This window comes from Cherax quadricarinatus, chromosome 54 (assembly GCF_038502225.1).
Source record: "Cherax quadricarinatus isolate ZL_2023a chromosome 54, ASM3850222v1, whole genome shotgun sequence".
NCBI classification, from domain to species: Eukaryota; Metazoa; Arthropoda; class Malacostraca; order Decapoda; family Parastacidae; genus Cherax; species Cherax quadricarinatus.
Window position 1 is genome coordinate 26,067,728 of NC_091345.1, and position 8,128 is coordinate 26,075,855.

An 8,128-nucleotide genomic window follows, 5' to 3' on the forward strand; every position below is an offset into this window, starting at 1 on the left:
CATGTCTGTACATGGCCATTTTCTTCCTTGTTTTTTCCTGTAGCTCTTGGAGGTATGTTTGTGCCATTGCATTTGACCCATCCCCCTCTCCACCTGCACCCAGCTGCTCTCTGCCTTCACCCCTTGGTTCTGCTTCATAGGCTGATGTGGCCTAAGCATAAGTTATGCCTCCTTCCTTCCCGTTGGGCCTCCCAGCTTCATATGCTGTGTCATCTCTGGTCAATACCAATGTAACTCGCTTCAGCCTGCTTACCTCATCTTCTAAGGACCTTATCCTGGCTACTGCAGTTTCAACTTGAGACTCCCATTTCTTCTTCTCCTCCTCCAACCTCCTTTCCAATTTCACAGATAGCTCTGTCTCCATTTTTGTAGAAAGCTCTCCTAGTTTTCTCTCCCACTCATGTTCCATCCTTTTGCAATGATCTTGCAACCACTCCTCCCTACCAGAACTATTCTCCCCCGATCCCTGGGTCCTTCCTGTGTGAGTGTGTGTGTGTGTGTGTGTGTGTGTGTGTGTGTGTGTGTGTGTGTGTGTGTGTGTGTGTGTATCGTGCAGAATACCTATTCTGCACAACACACACACACACACACATACACACACACACACACACACACACAGACACACACATACACACACACACACACACACACACACACACACACACACACACACACACACACACACACACACATACACACACACATACATACACACACACACACACACACACACATGCACACACTCAAACACACACACACACACAAACATACACACACACACACACACACACACACACACACACACACACACACACACACACACACACACACACACACACACACACACACACACACACACCACACACACACACACACGTGCACGCATATACAACAGGCCTAGTGTCTAATCGACATGTGCCTAGGACAAAATGGTAACTAACACAGCTGTGTCTCTGACATGTATTGTGCGCAAAGTCATGGAGAAGATTATCAGGAGGAGAGTGGTGGAACACCTGGAACGGAACAAGATTATAAATGTAAACCAGCATGGGTTCATGGAAGGCAAATCCTGTGTCACAAACCTTCGGGAGTTTTATGACAAGGTAACAGAAGTAAGACACGAGAGAGGGGGGTGGGGTGATTGCGTTTTCCTAGACTGCAGGAAGGCCTTTGACACAGTTCCCCACAAGAGATTAGTGCAGGAGCTGGAGGATCAGGCGCATATAACAGGGAGGGCACTGCAATGGATCAGGGAATACCTGACAGGGAGGCAACAACGAGTCATGGTACGTGAAGAGGTGTCACAGTGGGCGCCTGTGACGAGCGGGGTCCCACAGGGGTCAGTTCTAGGACAAGTGCTATTTTTGATATATGCGAATGACATGATTGAAGGAATAGACTTTGAAGTGTCCCTATTCGCAGATGATGTGAAGTTGATGAGAAGAATTAAATCCTATGAGGATGAGGCAGGACTGCAAAGAGACCTGGACAGGCTGGACATGTGGTCCAGAAACTGGCTTCTCGAATTCAACCCTGCCAAATGCAAAGTCATGAAGATTGGGAGGGGCAAAGAAGACTGCAGACAGAGTATAGGCTAGGTGGACAAAGACTACAGATATCACTCAGGGAGAAAGACCTTGGGGTGGCCATAACACCGAGCACGTCACCGGAGGCACACATCAACCAAATAACTGCTGCAGCATACGGGCGCCTGGCAAACCTGAGAATAGCGTTTCGATACCTTAATAAGGAATCGTTCAAGACACTGTACACTGTGTATGTTAGGCCCATACTGGAGTTTGCAGCACCAGTCTGGAACCCACACCTGGTCAAACACGTCAAGAAGTTAGAGAAAGTACAAAGGTTTGCAACAAGGCTAGTCTCAGAGCTCAGGGGAATGTCGTACGAGGAAAGGTTGAGGGAAATCGGACAGACTACACTGGAGGACAGAAGGGTCAGGGGAGACATGATAACGACATACAAGATACTGCGGGGAATTGACAAGGTGGACAGAGATAGGATGTTCCAGAGAGGGGACACAGAAACAAGGGGTCACAACTGGATGCTGAAGACTCAGACAAGTCAGAGGGACGTTAGGAAGTATTTCTTCAGTCATAGAGTCGTCAGGAAGTAGAATAGCCTAGCAAGTGAAGTAGTGGAGGCAGGAACCATACATAGTTTTAAGAAGAGGTATGACAAAGCTCAGGAAGCAGAGAGGGAGAGGACCTAGTAGCGATCAGTGAAGAGGCGGGACCAGGAGCTGAGTCTCGACCCCTGCAACCACAATTAGGTGAGTACACACTCACACACACGCGCGCGCACACACACACACACACACACACACACACACACACACGCACGCACGCACGCACACACACACACACACACACACACACACACACATATATATATATATATATATATATATATATATATATATATATATATATATATATATATATATATATATATATATATATATATATATATATGTATATATATATATATATATGTCGTGCCGAATATGTAAAACTGGTCAATTAGCAAAAACTCATTTAAAATTAAGTCCTTTCTGAATTTTTTTCTTATACGTTTAAAGATATATTTTTTCATTAATGTTAATGTAAAAATTTTTAATTTTGCACCAAAAGAATCTTAGAAAACTTACCTAACCTTATTATAACAAGAACAATTTATTTTAGCCTAACCCAACTATATATATTTTAGATTTGTTTACTATAATTTAATACTAAACAAACACAATGAAATATATTTTTTTCGTTAGGTTCAGAATGATTTTGGCGAAATTTTTGCATACACAAATTTTCACTTGTCCTATATGGCAAGATGACCGTTGCTATTTAAGCCAAGATCGCATGTTCTGCCTATTCGGCACGACATATATATATATATATATATATATATATATATATATATATATATATATATATATATATATATATATATATATATATATATATATGTTTACGAGTGAGAGTATAGCAATTGTCTGAAGTCAACTATTAGGAGAAGCAAGAAAATAATGAAGTTAACACTACATTAGAGAAGCCACTACGTCTCTTCTGGCCGGGCTAGTCAAAACTGTTTATCTTATGACTCTTGGGTAAGACGAACTAACTTGTAGTGAAGCATTTCCCGTTCAGATGCGCCGAAGGGCAGGACAATCTAACAATAGAATGTAACGATCTTCATTTTTTCTTGTGTTATTTTAGCATCTACGTTCTCGGTAGTCGCCCCAGTAAGTATCATTAATAACTGTTGCCAGGCAGATTTCGTGGGTGAAGGGGTAAACCGGTGGAGTGAATGTGGCAACACTTGGAAGTGAGAGTGGTGGCACCAGTGCCAAGCCTCGGCACCGACTAGCTCACCACAGTGCCGCCGGCCGCTCTCTATACACAACTCGTCACTCACACGCACCTCTATGCGAGTTAGTCTCCCAGTGCTAGTCAAGTGAATTTGTGGAATGGTGGTGCTCGTCCAGGACGCCCTAGACGACCCACAAGTCGATATATGTGTTTACGTGGCAGTCACTGCCAGAGTTGGACTGAATGTCTGCTGCCTCAGTTCAGCGCCAACTGACGACCTGTTTTTCCTAAATGAATGTCTATTACGTGGACGAAATTGAAGTGCATGAACTCAGCTTTTGTGAGAAAACTGTCAATAAGCTATTTGCTATTATTATGTGTAATCCTCCCATCCCAACAAGACGTAGATGTTACTAGAACCGAAAATTCTAAAAGAAATAATGCATTCATGATAGCTTGTCGCATAAGTGCCATGAGCTGTCTGGACAGCCTATGACGCAGTGTTTAAGTAGAGCTTTAAGTGTAAATTGCTACCCAGTGCTCTAGTAACCACGTGTTGAAACCTATTTAAAAGGAGGTTGGTAATGGTCGCAGCGCCACAACACTCTGCTTCTGGTTGCTTGGAAGGAAGCCACAGGTTTCTGACGGCTACTTACGCAGGAAACATTGCTCATTTTTCTTTTCATGCTACGTACTAAGGTCAATCACATACCGATTCGATGTTATTCTCAGTTAGATGTCAACAAATGACTTCAGTGATTGAGTGTTAGATACCGTCACTTCTTCCGCCCACTAATATTACTAATGTTAAATACCTACTATTAATTCTTGGATTCATTATGTTTTATCTATTTTTTTAATAAAACACGAATTAATTACAACTTTTAGAGAAGTTGCCATATGTTGTCTTCATCGTCTAGTTGTGTGCTAGCGTGTGTGTGTGTGTGTGTGTGTGTGTGTGTGTGTACTCACCTATTTGTACTCACCTATTTGTGGTTGCAGGGGTCGAGTCCTAGCTCCTGGCCCCGCCTCTTCACCGGTTGCTACTAGACCCTCTCTCTCCCCGCTCCATGAGCTTTATCAAACCTCGTCTTAAAACTGTGTATGGTTCCTGCCTCCACTACGTCATTTTCTAGGCTATTCCACTGCCTTACAACTCTATGACTGAAGAAATACTTCCTACTATCTCTCTGACTCATTTGTGTCTTCAACTTCCAATTGTGGCCTCTTGTTTCTGTGTCCCCTCCCTGGAACATCCTGTCCTTGTCCACCTTGTCTATTCCACGCAGTATTTTATATGTCGTTATCATGTCTCCCCTGACCCTCCTGTCCTCCAGTGTCGTCAGGCCGATTTCCCTTAATCTTTCTTCATAGGACATTCCCCTTAGCTCTGGAACTAACCTTGTTGCAAACCTTTGTACTTTCTCTAGTTTCTTGACGTGCTTTATCAAGTGCGGGTTCCAAACAGGTGCTGCATACTCCAGTATGGGCCTGACATACACGGTGTACAGTGTCTTGAATGATTCCTTACTAAGGTGTCGGAATGCTGTTCTCAGGTTTGCCAGGCGCCCATATGCTGCAGCAGTTATCTGATTGATGTGTGCTTCCGGAGACATGCTCGGTGTTATACTCACCCCAAGATCTTTCTCCTTGAGTGAGGTTTGCAGTCTTTGGCCACCTAGCCTATACTCTGTCTGTGGTCTTCTGTGCCCTTCCCCTATCTTCATGACTTTGCATTTGGCAGGATTAAATTCGAGAAGCCATTTGCTGGACCAGGTGTCCAGTCTGTCCAGGTCTCTTTGAAGTCCTGCCTGGTCCTCATCAGATTTAATTCTCCTCATTAACTTCACATCATCTGCAAACAGGGACACTTCTGAGTCTAACCCTTCCGTCATGTCGTTCACATATACCAAAAATAGCACTGGTCCTAGGACCGACCCCTGTGGGACCCCGCTCGTCACAGGTGCCCACTGTGATACATCATTACGTACCATGACTCGTTGTTGCCTCCCTGTCAGGTATTCTCTGATCCATTGCAGTGCCCTTCCTGTTATATGCGCCTGATGCTCTAGCTTCTGCACTAATCTCTTGTGAGGAACTGTGTCAAAGGCCTTCTTGCAGTCCAAGAAGATGCAATCAACCCACCCCTCTCTCTCTTGTCTTACTTCTGTTATTTTATCATAAAACTCCAGAAGGTTTGTGACACAGGATTTGCCTTCCGTGAATCCGTGCTGGTTGGCATTTATACTCCTGTTCCGTTCCAGGTGCTCCACCACTCTCCTCCTGATAATCTTCTCCATAATTTTGCATACTATACACGTCAATGACACAGGTCTATAGTTTAGTGCCTCTTTTCTGTCTCCTTTTTTGAAAATGGGAACTGTGTGTGTGTGTGTGTGTGTGTGTACTCACCTATTTGTGGTTGCAGGGGTCGATTCACAGCTCCTGGCCCCGCCTCTTCGCTGATTGCTACTAGGTCCTCTCTCTCCCTGCCCCATGAGCTCTATCATACCTCGCCTTAAAACTATGTATGGTTCCCGCCTCCACTACGTCACTTTCTAGGCTATTCCACGGCTTGACTACTCTATGACTGAAGAAATACTTCCTAACATCCCTTTGATTCATCTGAGTCTTCAACTTCCAATTGTGACCTCTTGTGTCTGTGTCCCATCTCTGGAACATCCCGTCTTTGTCCACCTTGTCTATTCCGCGCAGTATTTTATATGTCGTTATCATGTCTCCCCTGACCCTCCTGGCCTCCAGTGTCGTCAGGCCGATTTCCCTCAACCTTTCTTCGTAGGACAATCCCCGTAGCTCTGGGACTAGTCTTGTTGCAAGCCTTTGCACTTTCTCTAATTTCTTGACGTGCTTGACTAGGTGTGGGTTCCAAACTGGTGCTGTATACTCCAGTATGGGCCTGACGTAAATGGTATACAGAGTCTTAAACGAATCCTTACTGAGGTATCGGAACGCAATCCGTAGGTTTGCCAGGCGCCAGTATGCTGCAGCAGTTATCTGATTGATGTGCGACTCAGGAGATATGCTCGGTGTTATACTCACCCCCAGATCTTTTTCCTTGAGTGAGGTTTGCAGTCTTTGGCCATCTAAACTATATTGTGTCTGCGGTCTTCTTTACCCTTCCCCAATCTTCATGACTTTGCATTTGGCAGGGTTAAATTCAAGGAGCCAGTTGCTGGACCAGGCTTGTAGCCTGTCCAGGTCTCTTTGTAGTCCTGCCTGATCCTCATCCGATTTGATTCTTCTCATTAACTTCGCATCATCTGCAAACAATGGCACTTCTGAGTCTATCCCTTCCGTTATGTCGTTCACATATACCAAGAACAGCACAGGTCCTAGGACTGACCCCTGTGGAACCCTGCTTGTCACAGGCGCCCACTCTGACACCTCGTCGCGTACCATGACTCGTTGTTGCCTCCCTGTCAGGTATTCTCTGATCCATTGCAGTGCCTTTCCTGTTATGTGTGCCTGATCCTCTAGCTTTTGCAGTAACCTCTTGTGAGGAACTGTGTCGAAGGCCTTCTTGCAGTCCAAAAATATGCAGTCGATCCACCCCTCTCTCTCTTGTCTTACTTCTGTCACCTTGTCATAAAACTCTAGTAGGTTTGTGACACAGGATTTTCCTTCCCTGAAACCGTGCTGGTTGTCAATTATACACTTGTTTCTTTCCAGGTGCTCCACCACTCTCCTCCTGATGATCTTCTCCATGACCTTGCATACTATACACGTTAGTGCTACAGGTCTGTAGTTTAGTGCCTCATGTCTGTCTCCCTTTCTAAAAATTGGGACTACATTTGCCATTTTCCATACCTCAGGGAGTTGCTCAGTTTCAAAGGATGTGTTGAAGATCTTTGTTAATGGCTCAAACAATATCTCTGCTCCCTCTTTAAGGACCCATGGAGAGATGTTGTCTGGTCCCACCGCCTTTGAGGTGTCAAGTTCGCATAGCAGCTTCTTCACCTCCTCCTTGGTTATATGTACCTCATCCAGCACTTGCTGGTGTGCCCCCCTGTTCTGATTTCTTGGAGTCCTATTGGTTTCCACTGTAAATACCTCTTTAAATCTTGTGTTGAGCTCCCGACATACCTCTCGGTCGTTTCTTGTGAATTCCCCATCACCCTTCCTCAGTCTGATTACCTGGTCCTTGACTGTTGTTTTCCTCCTGATGTGGCTGTACAACAGCTTCGCTATGTCATTTTCATATTGTCTCTGAGCCTCCCTTCTTATCTGTGCATATTCGTTTCTGGCTCTTCGGCTAATCTCTTTATTTTCATTAGTTCTCTGTCTTCTGTACCTTTTCCATTCTCTAGTACACCTAGTTTTTGCCTCCCTACACCTTTGGGTGAACCAAGGACTCGTTCTGTTCTTCCCATTATTTCTGTTTCCCTTGGGAACAAACCTCTCCTCTGCCTCCTTGCATTTTGTTGCCACATAGTCCATCATTTCTTGTACTGGTTTTCCTGTCAGTTCCCTCTCCCACTGAATGTCTTGAAGGAAGTTCCTCATGCCTGAGTAGTTCCCCCTTTTGTAGTTTGATTTTTCCCAGCCTATTCCTGCTACTCTCTCCACTTGGAGCTCAACTATGTAGTCAAAGCACAGAACCACATGATCACTAGCTCCCAGGGGCCTTTCATACATGATACCCTCGATGTCCGAACTACTCAAGGTGAATACAAGGTCCAGTCTTGCTGGTTCATCCTCTCCTCTCTCTCTGGTAGTGTCTCTAACATGTTGATGCATGAGGTTTTCCAGTACCATATCCATCATCTTGGCTCTCCATGTTT

At 44.8% G+C, this 8,128-nt stretch overlaps 1 protein-coding gene across 2 annotated transcripts in view; it reads left to right on the forward strand.

Annotated features, from left to right (window-relative positions):
• Positions 1-3,351: 3,351 nt before the first annotated feature.
• LOC128699093 (caskin-2) overlaps positions 3,352-8,128 on the forward strand; it is a 414,005-nt gene continuing 409,228 nt past the window's right edge. For both annotated transcript variants that reach the window (XM_070096754.1, XM_070096755.1), the window contains exon 1: positions 3,352-3,448. The gene's annotated coding sequence lies outside the window, so the exon portion shown is untranslated. The remainder of the gene's footprint in view (positions 3,449-8,128) is intronic.